This window comes from Pseudophryne corroboree, chromosome 3, assembly GCF_028390025.1.
Source record: "Pseudophryne corroboree isolate aPseCor3 chromosome 3, aPseCor3.hap2, whole genome shotgun sequence".
Lineage (NCBI taxonomy): Eukaryota > Metazoa > Chordata > Amphibia > Anura > Myobatrachidae > Pseudophryne > Pseudophryne corroboree.
The window spans coordinates 489,655,018-489,667,192 of NC_086446.1; positions in this window are offsets into that span (position 1 = coordinate 489,655,018).

Sequence of the window (12,175 nt, forward strand, 5' to 3'; positions counted from 1 at the left end):
TATCATATTCTGTATGATTTGATTTTGCCTGGAAATTAAAAATCATATGATAAGAGCTGTGAATTCCATGTTTGAACTCACTTTGGAATCATAATTTAATAATTCATATGTATGAGAACTGCATATATGTATCAGCTACCTAGTTTCTAAGACTGACATTTGCAGATAAATATGGTAAACGTATATTATAAAATATACATATATTATTATTGAAGAGTCCACTTTTCAATAATTGGCACCCCAGACATTAATATAAAAATATTATATAATACAGGTTGAGTATCCCATATCCAAATATTCCGAAATACGGAATATTCCGAAATACGGACTTTTTTGATTGAGAGTGACATAGTGAAATCTTTGTTTTCTGTGGCTCAGTGTACTCAAACTTTGTTTAAAACACAAAGTTATTAAAAATATTGTATTAAATGACCTTTAGGCTGTGTGTATAAGGTGTATATGAAACATAAATTAATTGTGTGAATGTAGACACACTTTGTTTAATGCACAAAGTTATTAAAAATATTGGCTAAAATGACTTTCAGGCTGTGTGTATAAGGTGTATATGTAACATAAATGCATTCTGTGCTTAGACTTAGGTCCCATCGCCATGATATGTCATTATGGTATGCAATTATTCCAAAATACGGAAAAATCCGATATCCAAAATACATCTGGTCCCAAGCATTTTGGATAAGGGATACTCAACCTGTATAAGATTCCTCAACATTTGGCACCCCAGATAAGATGTGGAGATTCCGGTATCTGATTATAATATTTATAAGGAGAAGCAGACGCTATAAACTGGCTACCAAAACTGCAGAATCACGGTGGGGATCTATCTATGAAAACCTATTACCACTGTGTTTTTTGTATCTTGTATTTTGTATACCTAGAATAAGGTATTGGTGAAATACAGCTGATGTTCCGTGTTTCAAACATATTTTTGGAATCTTTAAAGTTATACATAAAGACTTTAAAAGCATTTGACTGTTTTCTATTTTCTTCCTCTCTCAGCTGCTTGGCTTTCTTATTCTGCGCCCCCAGACAATTTTTCCTTTTACAAGCGCTCATTGCAAATTAGTTACTTTTTTCTCGTACACAAAACTGAAAAAGTGGGTGGTGATATCAGAGCCGAGGAGATAAATTAATTTTTATTTGTATGAAATAAATTATGTCTATCTGACTTCCGGTGGGCGGTGCATCATGGTGGCCGCGTTTTAAACTGGCTCCGTCTCCCCTCTCCACAATCTGCTTGCATCTTTGGGCAATTTTGCTGATTATATGGCCTCGCATCCTTCTCTGCGTGGAGGAGACTAATTTCTATCCTCGTAGCCAAAAATCTGGAACTTTGGAGACATATTTCCATCGGAGTCTGGCCTGCAGTGTTTTGGGCTTCCCGGACGATCTGTGGCGTGCTGTGACGCCTTTATCGGGAGGAACAGTGCTCCTATAGGAAGAGCTGCCGCATCGCTTACCTCTCCTTGCTGCTGTTGGGACTCGGCGTGGATATCCTCCCCGCTCCGGGACTGCCGGGGAGCTGATGGTGACGAGGCGTGTGTGGCCGCGAGGCGCTGCGAGCTATAGCGCTGTCGCTACTGAGACCCGCCGCGGCCGGGTCCTGGATCCTTCTCTTGGCGGGGACCTGCTGAGATAGTGATACTGTGCCGGAGCTGCAGGGTGCCGCTTTTCTGCTGACGCTACTCCTCTGCTTTGATTGCTTCTCCGTGGGGTGCAGTGGCCAGTGACCGTGCCACACATTCCTTTGCTGGGAGACCCCACCTGCCGCTGCCCTGGAAACGCTCTATGGCTGCTTTGATTGATGATGACGGCGGGCAGTAACCCCTGCTCATATACACCTGATCCTGGCTTGGTGTTCTATAACGGTAGCAGCGACTGCAGAGTACCTGGGCTTTTCTATTAAAAGATTCTTAGCTGCTTGTTTCACAGCATCTCAAGACTTCCATTCATCAATTTGGGCACCTGGACTCGCCCTTCCCTCAGGTATTAACATTGTCTGTGTACCCTTCTATATTTTCTATTAACATCCTCTACACCCCTACATTATCCCTCAGCTCTGAACCATTCCCCCCTTGTGTGTTGCCCATACCCCCCCCCCCCTGCTTCTTTCCCTTGCCCGCTCAGTGATCCCTCTTGGTACCCCCTTTCTATTACTTTCTATCTGAAAAAGACCAAAGGAATAAGCAGGACAAAACACTGTCTTCCATATCGGTGCTTCAGAGGGACGAATAAGTGAAGTGCCTCGAGACACTATTTGACCTCCCCCTGCATTGTCTCAGGACGTTCTCCCATCTCTACTTTGGGACTTCCATTATAACTGTGTCACATCCAATTATCTGAAGTGGACTGCACAGTGTTCATACAGTTAGAAGGCTGTTAAGTGCTCTTCTCTTAGTTTTTGCTTAGGCTGGTAACTTTATTTTATTTTGTATAATCCACAGTGTCTTTATACCAGCTATATATTTTGTTCCACAGGGACAGGTATCTTGGAATATTCTTCACCATTACATGCTTGGTTTCAGTCCGATTTATCACTTTCTGCTGCTGATACTTGAATAACAAAATGTTTCTGTCTGTTTAACTAAAGCAAACATTGCCACCTACTGGCTTAAAGTTTTAGGTTCGATTCTCCTTTCACGCAGTCATTCTTAAAATCCTAGACGTGCTGACTGTTAATTATATGTAACATTTTTTATTTTATCTCCTCAATATTTCTCTATTTCCTGTTTCTCAGTACATCAGAAATACTATTTGACAATTGTATATACTGTTTTTGATTTTTATCTTCGGAAAATGTCTCTATTTTACATTTCTCGGTATAATTCTATATCTGAATATTCGAATACTACGTGCTTTGATTATGTGACTGCACAATGTTATGTTCCTTTGCTTTTGTTGGGATGCCCGCCTTGTGAGCCATGTTTTTTTTAACACAATAGTGTAGCGGTTTTCTACCACCCGAGACGTTTTACCTCTAACTACAGTATCTTCGGTGATTACCATATTTTTAGGTTTGTAGTATTGTTTACTCCTCTCTAATTCCCCTGGGGTATGGATAAATATCTCGATAAGAATATGCCTCCAAAACAATCAAACCTCACAAACAAAGCTGGGAAGGGGAAAGAAGTGACCCAAAAATCAGGCCCCTCCTCACCTGTTAACTCAGAGATAGATACAGCTGAGACCCATGGGGACAGAAATTCCTCCTTGACGGCTAAAGAAATTGCCGACTTTATGATGCCCCTAATGGACAAAAGATTTAATGACCTTCAAACCCGCTTGGATGCCGGGCTGGCACGTATTGATTCACACGCGGCCCGCATCATGGCACTAGAATCTAGAGTAAGCGATATGGAGGATAGTGTTCACTCCAGTCAGGATGAGGTATCTACCCACCACCGTCTTACACAACAGTTGCAGGAGAAACTGGAGGACTTAGAAAACAGGTCCTGCAGAAACAACCTCCGGTTTGTGGGCATACCCGAATCTATTACAGGGTCAGCCCTCACATCTTTTCTTGGTACGGACCTGCCCACGTCATTGGGGATCCTAGCTGATATTGAGATACCTCATATTGAGAGAGCTCACAGATTAGGGGCCTTGAGAGAGGAGGCGTCACAGCGATCCCACCCAGTTATTGCCCGCTATCTCAATTATAGAGCTAAGGAACAAATCTTACTCGCTTATCGTAAAGTTAAGGGCCTAGTGGTCGGAGGACATAAAATTTTGATTTTTCAAGATTTTTCTTCCGCAGTTGCCCAAAAGAGAAAAGAATTCTCTGAGGTTTGCTCTTTTTTACACGACAAAAATATCAGATTTGCCTTGCTGTACCCCGCGAAACTGCGAGTGCTGGAAAATGGCAGTCAAACTTTTTTCAATGATCCAGTGGTGGCGAAATCACATTTTTTGACGGATAGGCGATCGCAGCGATCACCACGTAGATAGAATGTTGTTTTAGCATCATACAACCTTTGAATCACCGAGACTTCATCGTCTCGGGTGGTACCGATTGTTTTTGTTTTGCTTGTATTTTTTGTTCTTATTCCTTTTGTCCCTTTTTGGGGTGGCATTCCTGCATGGTAGGATTTTATTACTGTATTTAGCAGTATTCAGTGTGCGCACCACTAGGCCTAGATGGTGCCCACCATAGTTATTATTGGTTGAAAAATATTTGAAAATGGAGTTGTGAGTCGTTATGGATCTTCGAAATTGTCTTATGTTTTGTTCACTTTTCTGTTAACAACATGTACAATCTGTCTTGGCGTACATCTTTGGGAGGGAGGGAGCTGCCGACACGAAACAAGTTATTTGGCCAGTTTTCATGCAGCACATCTGCCACCGGGAGGGGTGAGTGGCCATGCCGTCTTCTGTGAATAATCCCTCTGATGTCCTGCCCCCGAAACCCCTCCAGATAGTTTCCTGGAACGTTGGTGGTTTGAATGCGCCTGTCAAAAGACGGCGTGTCACCACACACCTCAAACGCCTACATCCAGATTTGGTATTCCTACAGGAGACTCACTGGATAACAAGTGAGAATAACACCCTAAAGGCTGCCTGGATTGGCTCCTGTCTATCTGCTCCCTTCCACAGGAAAACTAGGGGAGTGGCCATTCTATTTCGTAAAGATCTTCCAATAACTATCTTGGATGAAATAATTGATCCTAACGGAAGGTTTATAATTCTTGACACTGAAATCTTTCACACTAAATATACATTGGTTAACATCTATGCCCCTAATGTTAACACGCATCTGTTCATTCAGGATCTCAGGCATACTCTACAGGGTAGGACAAACTACCCTCTAATTGTAGGGGGCGATTTTAATATGGTGGAAGATCCTATGATTGACAGGTCGCCAGCCATGCCCAGAAACACTGATTTCCACAGCAGGTCTTTGTCCTCTTTTAGGCACTCCTTGGACCTTTCGGATCCGTGGAGGTTACTTAATCCCGGGGATAGAATGCACACTCATTTATCACTGGCCCATAATTCATTATCCCGTATAGACAAAATTCTTATAGCTGATGAATTGGTATCTCATGTCTGTCAAGTGGACATACATGATATCTTAATATCGGATCACGCCCCTGTCTCATTAGCTCTTACCCACTCCTCAATGCATCCGACAGATCGCCTATGGCACTTCCCACGTTATCTAGCTAACTCAGAAGACTTTAAATTGTATCTCACTTACCACTGGACGAATTTTGTTGATGAGAACCTAGACTATTGGGACAAGCCTGAAATCTTTTGGAATGCCTCTAAGGCAGTGATGAGGGGACATATCATAAGTTATGTGGCCAAAAAAAAAAAGGAGGCTAAGGCAAAATATATTTCATTAAAATCAGTAATGTCAAACACCTTCAAGGCTCACGTTTCCACCCCATCGGAAAACACACTAACTACATACAAACAAGCACGACAATTACTGGAAACTTATCTAGCGACACAAGCAAAACATTCTATTGATTAACCAAAAAACAAATTCTATAGGTGGGGGAACAAGGCGGGTAGATCGCTTGCTGTCATGTCTCGACCCCCTAGGAAACGTCATACAATAACCGCATTGAAACACCCTATAAATGGTACTATGGTAACCAACTCCAAGGAAATTGTATCTCAGTTTCAAGATTACTTTACGACTTTATTCAATTCCTCACATGTTGATCAGGATATTCAAAATCAGTTACTTACAAGCTCTGTACTACCTCCTCTGACCCCTGAACAACGGGAAGCCTTGGCAGGCAAAATTACTATGGAGGAAATCAATCACACCATCTCACATCTCCCTCATGGCAAGTCCCCGGGCCCAGACGGCCTTTCAGACTATTATTATCGCATCCTACAACCACATATTGCCCCCTCATTATTAGAACTGTTCCAAGCTATACATGAGAGAAATTGTCCATCTCCCTTTTTTAATGAAGTATATATAACCCTTTTACCGAAGCCGGACAGGGACACGACGCTACTTTCTTCATTTAGGCCCATTAGTCTCCTGAACGTCGATTATAAGATCTTGGCAAAAATTATGGCAACGAGGCTCCAAGTTATTCTCCCCGATATTCTCACTGTTACTCAAATGGGATTTGTACAAGGCCGTCATGCAGTCAAGGCTATCCGCACAGCTTTAGCGGCAGTAGTGTCATCCCAACATTCCTGCGCTGACTCGAAGATGCTTTTGAGTCATGATGCTAACAAAGCATTTGACATGATGTTATGGCCACATTTATATACAGTTCTAGAAAACAGGGGCTTCGAAACGAACTTTCTTGATTATATACGGTATATATACAATAAACCTTCTGCTTCTCTCCTCATAAATGGAGTTAGAGGCCCGCGATTTTATCTAGAAAGGGGCACCCGCCAGGGCTGTCCTTTATCCCCTCTCCTGTTTAATCTGGCACTGGATCCTTTATTGCGTATACTCCAAGACTGGACAGCATTTAAGGGAATAAAAATAGGTACACAGGAAATTAAACTATCTGCTTTTGCCGATGATTTACTCCTTTATATCAGCAATCCTGAACGGGTCCTCCAACAGATACTCGACAAAATTTGAATGTTTGGTTCTATATCAGGTTTTAGCATAAACATTGACAAATCCAGGGCGTTGTTATTATGCGGCACTTCCACTAGCACCCGATGGACTGCTCAATATCCTGTACATTGGGCCTCTACGTATATTCCATACTTGGGAATATTGATACCAAAAAACATAGATGCTTTATATAGATTAAATGTTAGTAAAGCTATATCTACCTTATCAACCGATATAAAGGGATGGGACCGTCTTCCGTTATCTTATTTGGGCAGGGCCAATTTACTAAAAATGGTAGCCATCCCCCGTTTACTCTATCCACTGCAAACGCTTCCGGTCCTGCTTACAAAAACAGATATTCAGTCAATCAACACACTCATTAGGGGATTTGTTTGGAGGGGTGGCAGAGCAAGGATAGCGATGCGGAAATTGGCTCAGCCTAAATCAAATGGAGGGATCAATTTCCCTGATATTGAAGTATACAATCACGCTGCTCTCTTAAGACACCTGAGAGATTGGATACAAAAAAGTTCAGTCTATACAAACACATCATTGGAACTAAATTTCTTACAGGGCACTGATCTGACATGTTTCCTTCACCAACATGACCAGGAGGTTCCAGATTATATTAAATCCAACCCACTCCTGTGGACCACCAGAAAACTATGGCACATTCTGCGCCATCATGCTAAACTGAATCATTACCACTCCCTACACCTACCCTTGCTTCAAAACCCTGAATTTCTGGACGGCATGGCTGCTCACCCCTTCAATATGTGGAGATTGGCTGGGCTGCATTCTATTCGATCCTTGGTCTCCACAGAGGATCGGAGGGTGCTAACCTTCTCTGAGGTGTCCTCGATGTTTGCCACAATCAGCCCATACCCTTTAGTATTTGTACAACTGCGATTTTATGTAACTCATGTTCTTAAACACTTTACAATAGCGGATTGGAATAACTCTCTAGACAGTCTTTTATCTTACCCACTCCCACAACGTAAAGCTATCTCCTCCCATTATACTTTTTTGAGGAAAATCTTGGACCATGAGAAAGTTACAGGTGGCATGTCTAAGTGGTTAAGTCATTTCCCTGGGTTAACGATACCTATAATGGAAAAAGCCCTACTGTTCTCACGCAAGGTTTTGCCTGCTAGCATGTATACAGAATTGTTTTTAAATATATATCACAATACGTATTTATCCCCTCTGCGACGTTTCCACATGGGAACCTCGGAATCTCATTCTTGCCCGAAATGCCATCAATCTGAAGCTGATACTTATCACTGTTTATGGGCTTGCCCAATCATTCAATACTTCTGCCATCTCGTTAGGCGATATGCGGAAGCCAAATTAATAATTTACGTTCCTTTCACGCCAGAATGGGCAATATTGGGCATTATTGATCCGACTCTTAGGACAGTGGCAAACGCAGGATTTGCATGGGGGGGTTTCCAGAACTGGGCGGAGCCAATCACGGGGGTGGGGACTGAGGTGACCCAGTATATGCTGGGTCCGTAAAACTAGTGTGTATATATACACATATATACACACACATACACATATACATAGCATATTAAACATGCATATATATATATATATATATCATGTGTGTGTGTTTATATGTATGTATATACATGTGTATATCATACTTGCCTACTTTTGAAAAAGTATTTCAGGGAGATTGTGAAATTAACACCTATAAGCGCGGACATGTACTGCTGCATCTGAGAGGTGTGTTATGAAAATGACTTACTTCAAAACGTAAATGAGCCCCAAAGTTAGTATACTGTATACACATATACTGTAACTGGCCATGAGAAACCTTATTTAAAATGAATGTAGCCATAGTGATCATTGTGCCTTATAACCAATACAGGGAAATGGCGCTGATGATCCCATTTGCATGTATATATCTCTAATTTATCGTTTTCCCAAGAATGTAACAGCTATATAATGGGGGTAAGGTAAAATCAGGGAGATTGCTGGTCTATTCAGGGAGTGAGGGAGATTGCTGCTATTTTAGGGAGTCTCCTGCAGAATGAGGGAGGGTAGGCAACTCTGATGTATATATGTATGCACATGGATATATATGTACTATAATTAATATAAAGTAAACTTTTATTGCACTTACAAGTGCCACCAGGAAGACAGCAGGCTGCAGAGGACGCTAGACAGCCATTAATAATACCCATGCAGCTTAAAAAAAAAAAAAAAAGTCTTTTTTTTTTTTTTTTAGTGGAGGGGGGTTTCTGGGTGCTCGGAAACCCCCCCCTGGGTGCGCCACTGTAGGATGCCATTAGAATGCAAAAAATTGCTTATAGCTCTTAGTGCTGCAGGGAAAAAGACGATTCTTCAGGGATGGCTGGACACTGCTCCTCCACAGATACCTTTATTTTTATCTAAACTATATTATTTGTTCCGGATGGATTGGGTGGAGGCAATAGTGGACAAGGGTAAACAGGTGGATCATTTTTTTACAATATGCAAATCATATATTTCCGCTCTTCCTCTTACCACACGGCAACAAATACATCATAGCCTGAAAAACACCACATGGTATTTAACGAGGTTGGCATCACAGGATCCACCTGTTTCCCTGTACTGATGCTGGAGGTTTGTTGGCGGCTCCCTTCGAGGCTAATGTATTACCTTTTGTAGTTTGATGTAGATTTTTGCGAAACTAATAGACATAATTAACACACCATAATCAAGTGCTGTTACTGTTTTAATTCTGTTGACTCATGTTATGATGTATATTGCGAAGTTTATTCAAAACAAATGGCAATTGTTATTGATATGTTATTACTTGCTTCCTCATGATGACTCAATAAAGAAATATAAAAAAAAAATTATGTCTATCTTTAGAGGAAACTTATTTCGCAGAAGTTTTAGTTTAATCAAATATAATACATCATCAGGATAAAAATACATAATTATGGACTGATTCTGAGGTAGATGTAGAAACCCTCGCAGAAATGGCTATTGGCGGTCGCCTGTGTGCAACTTTATGCTAATGTTGCTATAAAGTCCTTCCATTGTGTATATCCATTCGTCTGAATGAGCAAAGGGGGTAATTCCAAGTTGATCGCAGCAGGATTTTTGTTAGCAATTGGGCAAAACCATGGCCCTCATTCCGAGTTGTTCGCTCGCAAGCTGCTTTTAGCAGCTTTGCACACGCTAAGCCGCCGCCTACTGGGAGTGAATCTTAGCTTATCAAAATAGCGAACGAAAGATTTGCAATATTGCGAAAAGACTTCTCTGTGCAGTTTCTGAGTAGCTTGAGACTTACTCTGCCAGTGCGATCAGTTCAGTGCTTGTCGTTCCTGGTTTGACGTCACAAACACACCCAGCGTTCGTCCAGACACTCCTCCGTTTCTCCAGCCACTCCTGCGTTTTTCCCAGAAACGGTAGCGTTTTTTCACACACTCCCATAAAACGGCCTGTTTCCGCCCAGAAACACCCACTTCCTGTCAATCACATTACGATCACCAGAATGAAGAAAAAACCTTGTAATGCCGTGAGTAACATACCTAACTGCATAGCAAATTTACTTGGCGCAGTCGCACTGCGGACATTGCGCATGCGCATTAGCGACTAAACGCTCCGTTGCGAGAAAAAAATAACGAGCGAACAACTCTGAATGACCCCCCATGTGCACTGCAGGGGAGGCAGATATAACATGTGCAGAGAGAGTTAGATTTGGATGGGTTATTTTGTTTCTGTGCAGGGTAAATACTGGCTGCTTTATTTTTACACTGCAAATTAGATTGTAGATTGAACACACCCCACCCAAATCTAACTCTCTCTACACATGTTATATCTGCCCCCCCTGCAGTGCACATGGTTTTGCCCAATTGCTAACAAAAATCCTGCTGCGATCAACTTGGAATTACCCCCAATGTCTGATATGCCCTCTGTCACTGTCTGTACATGCTGTATTACACCATCAGTCGCACCATCAAACCTTTCTACAGTCCTATGGAGGTGCAATTTCTCCATCCCGAGTATGGCCTCCTATGAGAGCGTTCAAGTGTGCACAACCACTTTCACTGACACTTCCCATAAAACGACCATAAGGGGACCATCTCCGTGCATGCAATAAGACTACTCCCTGTCATCACCCAAGAACAACCACTACATTTTCAATACACTTCTCCCTGTCTATGCCTGAAATTAGATTTGCAACTGCACAAACACAATAGGGACGCATGCGTTGTGCGGCTTAGAAATATGTGCAGTAGTTAAAAATTGCTCCACTACGTCCGACATCGGAAGTGTCTTCACCTCTGAATCAAGGCCTTAGGGGTATATTTACTAAAGTGTGAGTTTTTAGAAGTGGATATGTTGCAACCAATCAGATTCTACTTATCATTTATCTAACACCTTCTAGATTCTAGAATATAATAGTAAATTCCTTATATATGTCAAAAGAATCTTTTTCAAGAGAACTAGTGGTGGTTCTAAGCGTACCCCACTCACACTTTAATCAGATATTTCTAAGCCCATCAAGGTTTCTTTTTCAATACCGAGGCCTGATTCACTTGAACTGCGCCTGGCAAATAGATGTGGTCTATAGTATATTGGTGGAGCGTACCCCAAAACTCACACTCGCGAGATGGGTGGTAAACACATCAAGGTATCTTTAAAGACTTGTAATGTCTAGATGGAGCGTACCCAAAAACTCACACTCATGAAGACGATAATAAACACATCAAGGTATCTTTAGAGTAACAGGAAAATCTGTGGGTCAAATTGTGCGTACCCAAACTCACAGTTCTTAATATCGTCGTACTCCCATCAAGGTATCTTTTAGGTTCAACTCCCCGTCCAATGTCCTTAATGGTAACAGTCTTGCCTCCCCAAAAGAAGGAACTCACTCTCCTCAGATGGATATAGGGGGGTACAAAAATTTATTGGGAGTCACAGATACAGACAAACTGTATTGGATCCATAAAAACACAGTATACAAAAATAAAACAATTCCTAGACAGAGCCGGCAAGGAAAAAATGAGGGGGGTCCCAAGATAGAAAAAGTTGTCACTACTCACACTCCTGCTTGTCTAGACAAGCAGGAGTGTGAGTAGTGACAACTTTTTCCGGACTTTTATTCATTAGACTTTTATTCGATTTTTTATGCTTTACTAAAAAGGGGATATCCTGTGCTCTTGGGACCCCCCTCATTTTTTCCTTGCCGGCTCTGCCTAGGAATTGTTTTATTTTTGTATACTGTGTTTTTATGGATCCAATACAGTTTGTCTGTATCTGTGACTCCCAATAAATTTTTGTACCCCCCTATATCCATCTGAGGAGAGTGAGTTCCTTCTTTTGGGGAGGCAAGACTGTTACCATTAAGGACATTGGACGGGGAGTTGAACCTAAAAGATACCTTGATGGGAGTACGACGATATTAAGAACTGTGAGTTTGGGTACGCACAATTTGACCCACAGATTTTCCTGTTACTCTAAAGATACCTTGATGTGTTTATTATCGTCTTCATGAGTGTGAGTTTTTGGGTACGCTCCATCTAGACATTGCAAGTCTTTAAAGATACCTTGATGTGTTTACCACCCATCTCGCGAGTGTGAGTTTTGGGGTACGCTCCACCAATATAC